Genomic DNA, 10,483 nt, shown 5'->3' on the forward strand with positions numbered 1-10,483 from the left:
AAAGGTTTTGGGAGGTGCTGTGTAATTATCTATTATTTTATATTGGTGCAGCATATAAAAACAGATCCCATTTGTAAAAACACTTTGAGACTTACATTTATAATTTTGCACATTTCTGGGTTTTTTGTTTTACTTAAATCAAATGTCTGCTTCAAAATGACAGGAAAATTTTAATGAACATGGAAGGATGTTCATATTATTATATTGAAAATACAGGTTGATAGAAGTGCAAACTGTGTATATTTAATATGCTTCCCTTTCTTTCTCTTAAGGATCATAAATGCTTATAAATACATAACATATTTTTAGGAGAATATACAAGTAAATGATGGGAGTAATTGCTTCTGGAGAGGGAGACTGGGAGAGAGATTTATTTTTTACACTATGTTCTTTTCTACCTTTTGTTACAAAAGGTTTTAACTATGTGCCTGTGTTACTAAGTCAATGCTGTGTTACTAAGTCAATGCGAAAGCAAGAAAGCAGATTACAAACTATGTCATCTCATTTTGTGAAAATAAGGGTCTGGCACTATCAGTATCAACATGATAACCATGGTTACCTCTGGGTAATGGGATTATGGATGACTTTTCTTTCCTTTATTTTTTTTTTCTTTTCTTTCCTTAAAAAAAAAAAAAAAACATTATCTGTATTTTCCCAGTCTTCTAGTGTGAACAGCTGTTTCTTTTGAGAATGAGAAAAGTCATAACTATTTCTTGCAACTCAGTTTTAATCAATATTAGCGAAGTATAATTTCTTTATGGGGCAGTGCACTGATTTTAGGCGTACAGTTCAATGCATTTTACAAAAGCATGTGCACCTATGTCCTTACCACTTAACACAAGACCATCTCCACCCCCAGAAAGTCCCTTCATGTTTCCTGGTAGTCAACCTTTACCTGTCCCAAGGAAGTAGCTGTGGATCTGATTTCTGTCACCACAGACAGTTTTCTCTGCCCTAGAAGTTCCTAGGAAGGGGATTATACTGTAGGGATTCGTCTTCTTTCGTCCCACTTAATGCTTTTGGGATTGATCTCTGTTTTGTGTATATCAGTAATTCGTTATTATTGTAATTAATTAATTAATTAATTATAATAATAATAATTTTTTTAACAAAGCGTAACATCTTCAGGGCTTGCTGCTTTCTGCCCTGTGGCACGAGAGAGGCGCCATCGGCGGGAACACAGCCGTCCGCAGCGTCTCCAACAGGTGCGCTGCAGGCCGGGGTGACCTTGGAGCCCTCAGATCCTGGGAGGAGAGACAGCAGCCCCTCCCCCACCAGGCCCGCTCTGCACCCGCACCCCCGCCCCCCCGCGGCAGCCGCGGTCTCAGGTGAGAGCCACCCAGCTCCTTGCCATTGTTCTGCAAGTGACAGCCTCCGGGGCAAATGGAAAGCCGTCAGCCTGAGAGCTGTCAACTGCAGACAAGAATGCCTTTCTTTGCCAGGCTGGGTGGTCTCCGAGGCTTCCGCAGCAGCCTGCACAAAAGATGCTAAGCGCGGTGCGCGCGCCGCAGAAACACCCGCCGCCGCCCGCCGGCGCTCCCGGTGAGGCCGGGACGAGCCCTGCGAGCCTTCCCTGGACGGCGCGCAGCGCATCAAAGCCAGCGCCCCGCGAGGGCACCCAGGGGTCCTTCAGTCCAGGCCCCCGGCCCGCCCCCCACCTGCATGTTTCACCAGGGGTATTTGTCCCAGAATCTTAGTCATAGGCACCCAGCAGGGACCTCAGAGATCACCTGGTCCGATCTGCCCCCTCCCCCCCGCCGCCCCCATCCCGGCTTCAAAAGTGGGTCCGGACACAGGTGACCCAGCACTAGAGCACAAGGTCGGGGCGAGGACAAGTAGCCGTGTGCCTAGAGCTTTCCTCGGTGGGGTGCTCTTTCCACGACTCTAAGCTGCTTTTGTTCATAAGTGACCCCTCAAATAGTACAGGGTGAAATGTAATGTCTAATTTTCTAATTAAAAAAAAAGGAGACCGGGTGCGCAGAACCGCGTACTTGGGGCTCCCCCGCAGCCTTTGCGTACAGGCTTCCTTGCGCTCGAGGCCGGGTCGGTTTATGGAATAGTCTGGTGCCCTCTACTGGTCACTAGACGCAACAGCGGCTACCTCTTCCCGGGCGCCTTCCGCGAGCATCATAGTCCTTTTTTTTTAATTTTTAAATTTTTAGAGTTCAATTTGCCAACACATAGCATAACACCCAGTGCTCATCTCGCCAAGTGCCCCCCTCAGTGCCCATCACCCAGTCACCCCAACCCCCCTCCCTCCTCCCCTTCCACTACCCCTTGTTCGTTTCCCAGAGTTAGGAGTCTCTCATGTTTTGTCACCCCCACTGATATTTTCACTCCTTTCCCTTTATTCCCTTTCGCTAATTTTTATATTCCCCAAATGAATGAGACCATATAATGTTTGTCCTTTTCCGATTGACTTATTTCACTCAGCATAACAGGTCCATCCACGTCAAAGCAAATGGCAGCACCATTATTCCTGATTTGCAAGCTAAAGAGGGGGTGTGTAGAGAAGTCCGTTTTATCCCACTTTATAGATGAGGAAGTTGAGGCTCACAGAGATTACATAAGCCGCTCAACCTGGCTGAGCCTAGATTCAAACCCATTCCTGTGGAACTCCAACTTCCTTCCTCTTCGTGTCAACACCACTCATCACCATCCTGACACTGTGCAGCACTTTCCCTTAATGCAGAATTTATAAATACCTCAAAATGTCCCATGAAGCAGGGGCTAACGCCCCTGTTTAGCACACGGAGAGGCCTAGGCTGGGACATCAGTGACTTGCCCAGGGCCACAGGTCTGGCAAATGCCATGAACCTGCTCTGGGCGCCAGGCTGCTGCCTAAGAGGGAATGCTGCCCACGGGGTCTGGGAGGGAACTTCCTTCCTGGACAGCCTTCATCCAGGAGAGGAATGGGGAGACTGAGGTGTCCCCGCGCAGGCCCTATGTGGGAAGGAGACTCCAGAGGACTCAGATCAAATACGTTTTCTACTCATGGGGAACTCACATCACAATCCATTGAATTCAACAGATGCTGTAAAACTGAGTCCACTGTGTGTGTGTGTGTGTGTGTGTGTGTGTGTGAATGAGTATATGCGTGGATGCATGCATGAATGAATGAAGTGGCCTGGAAACCAGAGGCTTAGCGGCCCTGCAGGTCAGCAGTGGTTGGGCCACTGTGCTATAAAACAATTGATTTCCATGGACTTTGGCAGAGTGTATTTCCAGCAGTCAATGCGGTTCACACGGAGAGATGGCTGCCTCTGGGGGCTGTGAGCCCACCCCAGGGATACAGGCAGAGTTAAGAAGCCCCAAGCAGAGATGCGGTAGAGAGATTTTAAGCTTGCATGATGTTTTCGGAACATAGGCATCAACACTTAGGAATGAGAAGATTTCACATAAAATCCCAGATTTTTAGCTTTTCTTTAATAAAGTGGAAGGCGTGGCCTCACTGGGTCTGCTGCACCTCCATGGGCTGTCCTCTCAGTGATGAGGATGGTTGGCGAGGCCATTTCTCATTGCACAAGTGCTGTCATTTTCCTTCTTGTAAAAATAAAAACAAACTTTTTTTCCTTATCAGGTTTTCATCGGGAAAGGAAAAATAAGAGACCAAGTCATTTATTTTAGGAAACATAGGGCACAACATATTTATCTGTGGAAGTGAGGACATTTTTTTAAAAGATTTTATTTATTTATTCGTGAGAGACACAGAGAGAGGCAGAGACATAGGTAGAGGGAGAAGCAGGCTCCCTGCAGGGAGCCCAATGTGGGACTCTGAGCCAAAGGCAGGCGCTCAACCCCTGAGCCACCCAGGTGCCCCGAAGTGAGGACATTTTTATACATTTAAAAGGCAGGGGCTCAACGTGCTTCCTTTGTTCTCATTACCAGCCTGGACCCCAGCCTGAATCAGCCACACTATAGGGTCTTTGGTACCTTCTTTTGTGGGGACCTTGGGTCAGACTCTCACTGTTGCCACTTCTGTCTTCAACTCCTGAGAGATGCAGGGCCACTGAAGCAGGCCATGAGGGTAGTCCTGGGTATGGTGGTCTGAGTAGGAAGAAATCCTGCCCAGTGAGACCACTATGACTCTCCAGTTAAGTAAGAGCACAAGGGCCCAGCAGACCACACCTATGCCCTCTGCCCCGGGAAGCCCTTTGGAGATGTGGCACCTTGATCAAAAATCTTCTGAAATGGCTTCCGTCCCAGTACTTTTCTTCCTGTGATAGGATTTCTTAGTTTTCCCAGCCTGGCCACATGGAGGGCTCTCTGATTCTGTGGGTGTTGTTCAGAAGTGGGTACAAGCTCCAGATGTGCTCTGAGCAGCTGAAAACAGCAGGACAGACATCGCCTGCAAGTCAGATGCTCTACTTTTGTTCTTCTTGTGCAAGAGAGAAGAACACTCACATTATCCCTTCTTACCAGTCATGTCACATGCTGGCTTACACCACAGAGTTTGTGGGATACCAAGACCTTCAGACTGTTTTCTCAGGAATGCTTCTCAAGAGAGAGTTCTACCTAAACTGAAAATCACAGACACAGGAGGTTGGACATGGCCCTGGAGGTCAGCTCAGGCCACCTCCCACATACACAGAGGAGACCACATCCTCAAACACCCTGATAGAATGTTTGAACTGAAACGAGGAGGTTACACTTCTCACACTTGATTTTATTTATTTATTTATTTTAACTATTTTATTTATTTATAAATAGAGAGAGAGACAGAGAGAGGCAGAGACACAGGCAGAGGGAGAAGCAGGCTCCATGCAGGGAGCCCGATGTGGGACTCGATGTGGGACTCGATCCCGGGTCTCCAGGATCAGGCCCTGGAGTGAAGGTGGCACTAAACCGCTGAGCCACCTGGGCTGCCCCCACACTTGATTTTATGTTTGACCCATTGCTCTGTTCTTCCAAGAACAAATCTTGATTTTGTAAAAAATCACGACTACTCAATGAGGATACTCACTAATCCCAGTTGTAACTGAGACAACTGACACCCAGAGACGTCGAGTGACTTGTTCAGGGTCATAAGCTAATAAGTGGCAGAGCTGGGCTCAACTAGACACAAATAATCGTTGAGCAGAGGAGTGGCATGGTCAAAGCTGTACTTTAGGGAGATGAAGGTGTAAGGCCCAGTGGGACATGCATCAGAAAGAGTCAGCCCGGAAGCTGGTAGACCAGTTAGAGGCTATTGAGGCAAGAGATGATAGGAGATAAGCTAGACCAGTAGCCGTGGGACCAGATGGATGGAAACAGCCAGTTTCCAAATACTATAAACACTGTAAAAACAAGTACACCTGATGATAAATAGTTCATCTATTTGACAGAATTATAACTATTAGAAGGAGTCCTTGCTAAATAAAATAGAAGTGGTTTGTGGTTTGAAGCTGCAATCACGCTTGTTATAAAGGTAATTGAAAGGAAAACCCCAATTGGGGGTAATAAGAAAACAGGAAACCACACGCCTATAACCCCATTATGTGGATTGGAGTTCATCCATGTACTAGGTGAACCCTGGACCACATTCAGCCTCCCCTGGCCCTACGCAAGACACTCAACAACAACTCTCAGACCAGGTTTCAGGCAGAGACAGTTCTGTACGTTTCAAGCCACCTGGTTAGCTGCATGGGGTCTTGCAAGGACCCGGTTTCAGCTCTGCATTAACTCAGGCAGAACAAGCCATAGTGGAGGAAGTAAGAGGAAGACTTGTTCTAATCTAGAGCCGTACAGTTTAGTGGTGGAGCATTCATGCCGGGGCTGGTCTATGCCTGCTTGAGCCCAGCTCTGTCACATGTTAGCTTATGACCTTGAATAAGTTACTTAACATCTCTGAGTCTTAGTTGTCTTATCTGTGAATTGAGATTAGTGAGTATACTCATTGGAGAGCTATGAAAATTAGAGAATTGATACATTTAAAAGGCTTAAACACCTAGTATACAGTAAGCACCACATAAATTTTACTGTTGTTATTGCTGCTATTATTATTATTATTACAATGAATAATGGCCAAAGCTGGACAACAATGGGATGGAGGAGAGTATTCTGTTACCTTTGTAAGCAGAGCTGAGACGGTTGTAGGATTCAGCTTCAGACCTTGAGTTTCAGCGCTGGTGAGGCAACCAACTAGGCTTATTGAGCATTATTCATTCATTCTTTTTTTTTTCTTTTAAGTAGGCTCCATACCCAGTGTGGAGTCCAACATGGGGCTAGAACTCATGACCCTGAGATCAAGACCCGGGCTGAAATGAAATGCCGGGACACCTGCACCCCGATGTTTATAGCAGCAATGTCCACAATAGCCAAACTGTGGAAGGAGCCTTGGTGTCCATCGAAAGATGAATGGATAAAGATGTGGCCTATGTATACAATGGGATATTCCTCAGCCATTAGAAATGACAAATACCCACCATTTGCTTCAACGTGGATGGAACTGGAGGGTATTATGCTGAGTGAAATGAGTCAATCAGAGAAGGACAAACATTATATAGTCTCATTCATTTGGGGAATATAAAAAATAGTGAAAGGGAATAAAGGGGAAAGGAGAAAAAATGAGTGGGAAATATCAGAAAGGGAGACAGGACATGAAAGATTCCTAACTCTGGGAAACGAACTAGGGGTGGTGGAAGGGGAGGTAGGCGGCGGGGGGGGGGGGGGGTTGGGGGGGAGTGGGTGACAGGCACTGAGGGGGGCACTTGACAGGATGAGCACTGGGTGTTATTCTCTATGTTGGCAAATTGAACACCAATAAAAAATAAATTTATAAAAAAAAAAGACCCGAGCTGAGATCAAGGGTTGAATGTCTAACCGACTGAGCCCCCCAAGTGCCCCATTCTTCATTCTATGTATTTAATTCCACAAATATGTACTGAACAGCTGTTCTGTACCTGACACCATGGTAGGTCCTGGAGATACTGGGATGAATCACAGTCCCAACTCTCAAGGACCTGATAATCTAGGAAGGATGGGAGGTAGGAATTACCTCTCATGGTAAGTACCACAATGCCAGCACATATGAGGCTCATAGACAGGAAAGGGGGCCAGGGCAGGCTTCCTGGAAGAGGCAGGAAGAAGCAAGATCTCTCAGACCATATTATGAGGATCTGGGGAATGCAGAATAGGGATGATCTGCCCTTGGTGGTCCATGATTAACAGAAGATTTGGGCTTCCAGCGCTGATAGTCATTTTCCCCAGGCCCTGTACTAAGAGGAATCATTTGAAACTTCCCACTCCTTATTGCTTCTGGAAAGAAAATCCTTGTGAGTCTCTCAGATGTTTTCTAAATCTCTCTGCACACACATTTTATTGATCAAGGTTTCAATATGATGGTTTTGCCTCAATCCCCTTATCTTTTGGTTGAGGGAGGTTGAAATTGAAGTTTCTCCGGGAAGAAGGTCAATCATAACCAAAAGAGACCGCATCTACTGGATCACTGAATCAATACAGCTTCAGCCGACAGGATTGGGCTAATTTCTGTGTTGCTGCATCCCTGTCCCAGACAGTTCCCTGCCTCGGTGTGCTCCTCGTCACAGATGTTCTTCTATTGTGAATTTATGCCAACGATGTTCAAAGTGACCACATTAAGGGGTAAAGCCCTGGGGAGTCAGGGGAAAAAATGAAAAAGAAAGCCACACACATGTACTATTTACTCGATAATAAAGACAAACATGTTCACATCCTGTCATCTCAGGCATGAATAACTCCAGTAACGCTCTTAGCGAGGAGGCCCTGTTGGGAAACCCTGCCAAGTTTCTCCTTCCCCTTCCTGGCTTCCATTCTTGCCTGCCTGCTCTTTTTCAGGCTCCGGTTAGGGCTTTCAATTCTTCTTGTTCTTTGTTAATTACCCCTCTTTCAGCGGGATCACGGTTGGTCTGGGAGAGGAGAGGTACAAAGCAGCAAGACAGAGGAGTCACAGGTTTTTCCAGAGACTGTGAGTGGGGAGAGGCAAGAGCACATCCGTCGGTCTCTTCTCCTTGCCTGTTTTCCTTTTGTGCCCCCACCAAGATGAGTCATGCTGCTGTGCTCTGGGCAAGCCCCACAGCCTCTGTGACCGTGTGGGATGTACAGATCGGGGCACGCACTCTTCCTTCCTTGAAAGGAGGAGTCTCATCTTAGCTTGGTTGAGGATCAGCTAACAATTCAGACCCAACTTACCTGAAACTTGCTAACAAAAGGTAAGGAGGCCAAGGAGGGAGTTACTGGTCAAAGGAATCCAATTGGTTGTCAAGAGTTACAAAATACCTGTATGGCCACTGAACTATGGTCCACATCCTTCAAGTTCAGAATGCTTTGTTGGAGAGAAGGTTCTAGGGGCTAATTTATTCTCAAAAAGTTACATTGAAGGGAGAACTGTTCCCTTGTTGTCCAGAAATACTGCATAGCTTCAGAAGGTCTTAGAGCTTAGAGGGTCATCTAGGGTGTTGGCTTTCGGAGTTTGCTGCCCATTAGAGTGACAGTGTCCTGACCAATGACATCAGAATTGGTGGGGGGTGGGGCCTAAGCATCAGCATTAAACTCCCCAGGAGTTTCCAATGTGCACTGAAGTTTGAGAACCTCTGAGCTGGATCCTCACTATTCAGGGTGTGGTTGGTGGAGCTGTAGCCCCACCAAGGAGCTTGCTGGAAATGCACATTCCCAGGACCCAGCATAGACCTACTGAATCAGAATCTGCATTTTAACAAGATCACTGAGTAACTCATATGTACATAAAAGTTTGAGATGCACTGAGTTTTTTTTTCTAAGATTTTATTTATGTATTATGAGAGACAAAGAGGCAGAGGCAGAGGGAGAAGCAGGCTCCCTATGGAGCAGGGAGCCCAATGCAGGACTCGATCCCAGGACCCTGGAATCCCAACCTGAGCGGAAGGCAGACGCTTTACCAACTGAGCCATCCAGGCACCCACGTTGTTACTTTCCTGAAGCATTGGACAGTCTGGAAACTATGGGCCCAAATTCTGTCTTGGCAACCCCCAGAGGACCTGGGTGGTTGCTGCCCCCTTTCAGAGAGGATTTGACGCTCCGGTGTGCCCAAGTCCCACACCTAGTTGTGTTCATTAATTTCCATCACCTGGCTTGGCCCAGTCAGAATTTGAGTTGTTTTAAAATTTATTATAAAGTTTACTATTAGGAACATGTAGTGCATTCACAATGTTGTGCAACTGTCACCATTGTCTAGTTCCAGGACACTTCAAGACCCCATAAGGACACCTCATACTTATTAAGCAGTCAGTCTTCAGCCCCTGGCAACCAGTACTCTGCTTTTCTGTTTCTGTTAATGAGTTTGCTGATTCTGAATGTTTCATACAAAAGGAATGCATTGTTTTCAAGGTCCATCCATGTTGCAGCACGTGTCGGTACTCTGCTCCTTTTATGGCCGAGTAATATTCCTTTGTGGGGACATATATCTCATTTCATTCATCCATTCATCATTTGATGGATATTTGGGTAGTCTTAACCTTTCGGTTACTGTGAATAGGGCCTGCTACAAACACTCATGTGCAAGTTTTTGTTTGAATACCTGTTTTCAATTCTTTGTGGTATGTGGATTTGCTGGAGTAGGGTTTTAGAACAACCTGGAACACTGAGGTCTCACATTCTTATTCAATGTTTAAAAGTTGAGCAGCAGAATCTAGTGGTTCCACTCTATTGAGTATATATATATATATATATTATATATTATATGTATAATATATAATACTATATATTAGTATTTTAATATATATGTATATATATATATATGCTGTAGAACATTATATAAAGCAGAATGAGTGGAATCGCTGACTCATGTGGTAATTCTGTGTTTAACTTTTTGAATAGCCAAACTGTTTCCCATAGCAGCATTTTACATTCCTACCGGTCACGTTTGAGGGCTCCAATTTCTCCAAATTCTTGCCAACACTTACTATTTTGTTATTTTTTTCCTTTAAGTCTAGTTATCTTAGTGGTGGTAAAGTGGTATCTCACTGTACTTTTGATTTGTATTTCCCTAATGAGTAGTGATGAATATCTTTTCACGTGCTTGTTGGCCATTTGTATATAGTCTTTAGAAAAATATCTATTTAATTAAGTCCTTTGCTTATTTAAAAATTGGGTTACTTGCCTTTTTGTTATTAACTTATAAAATTTCTTTATGTATTCTGGATACTCGACCCTTTTCAGATATATGATTTGCAAATATTTTCTACCCTTCTGTGAGTTATCTTTTTCACTTTCTTGGTGGTGCTCTTTTTTTGTTTTTAAGTTTTTATTTATTTGACAGAGAGAGAGAGCGAGTGCACAAGGAGGCAGAGTGGAAGGCAGAGGGAGGGGGAGAAGTAGGCTCCCTGGACTTTGGGATCATGACCTGAGCCGAAGGCACATGCTTAACTGACTGAGCCATCCAGGCGCCTCTTGATGGTTCTTTGATGTACAAAAGTTTTAAATTTTGATGAAGTCCAAATTATCAAATTTTTGCTTTTATTGTTTCGGATTTTGGTGTTATATGAATTTG

This window comes from Vulpes lagopus, chromosome 7 (assembly GCF_018345385.1).
Source record: "Vulpes lagopus strain Blue_001 chromosome 7, ASM1834538v1, whole genome shotgun sequence".
NCBI lineage: Eukaryota > Metazoa > Chordata > Mammalia > Carnivora > Canidae > Vulpes > Vulpes lagopus.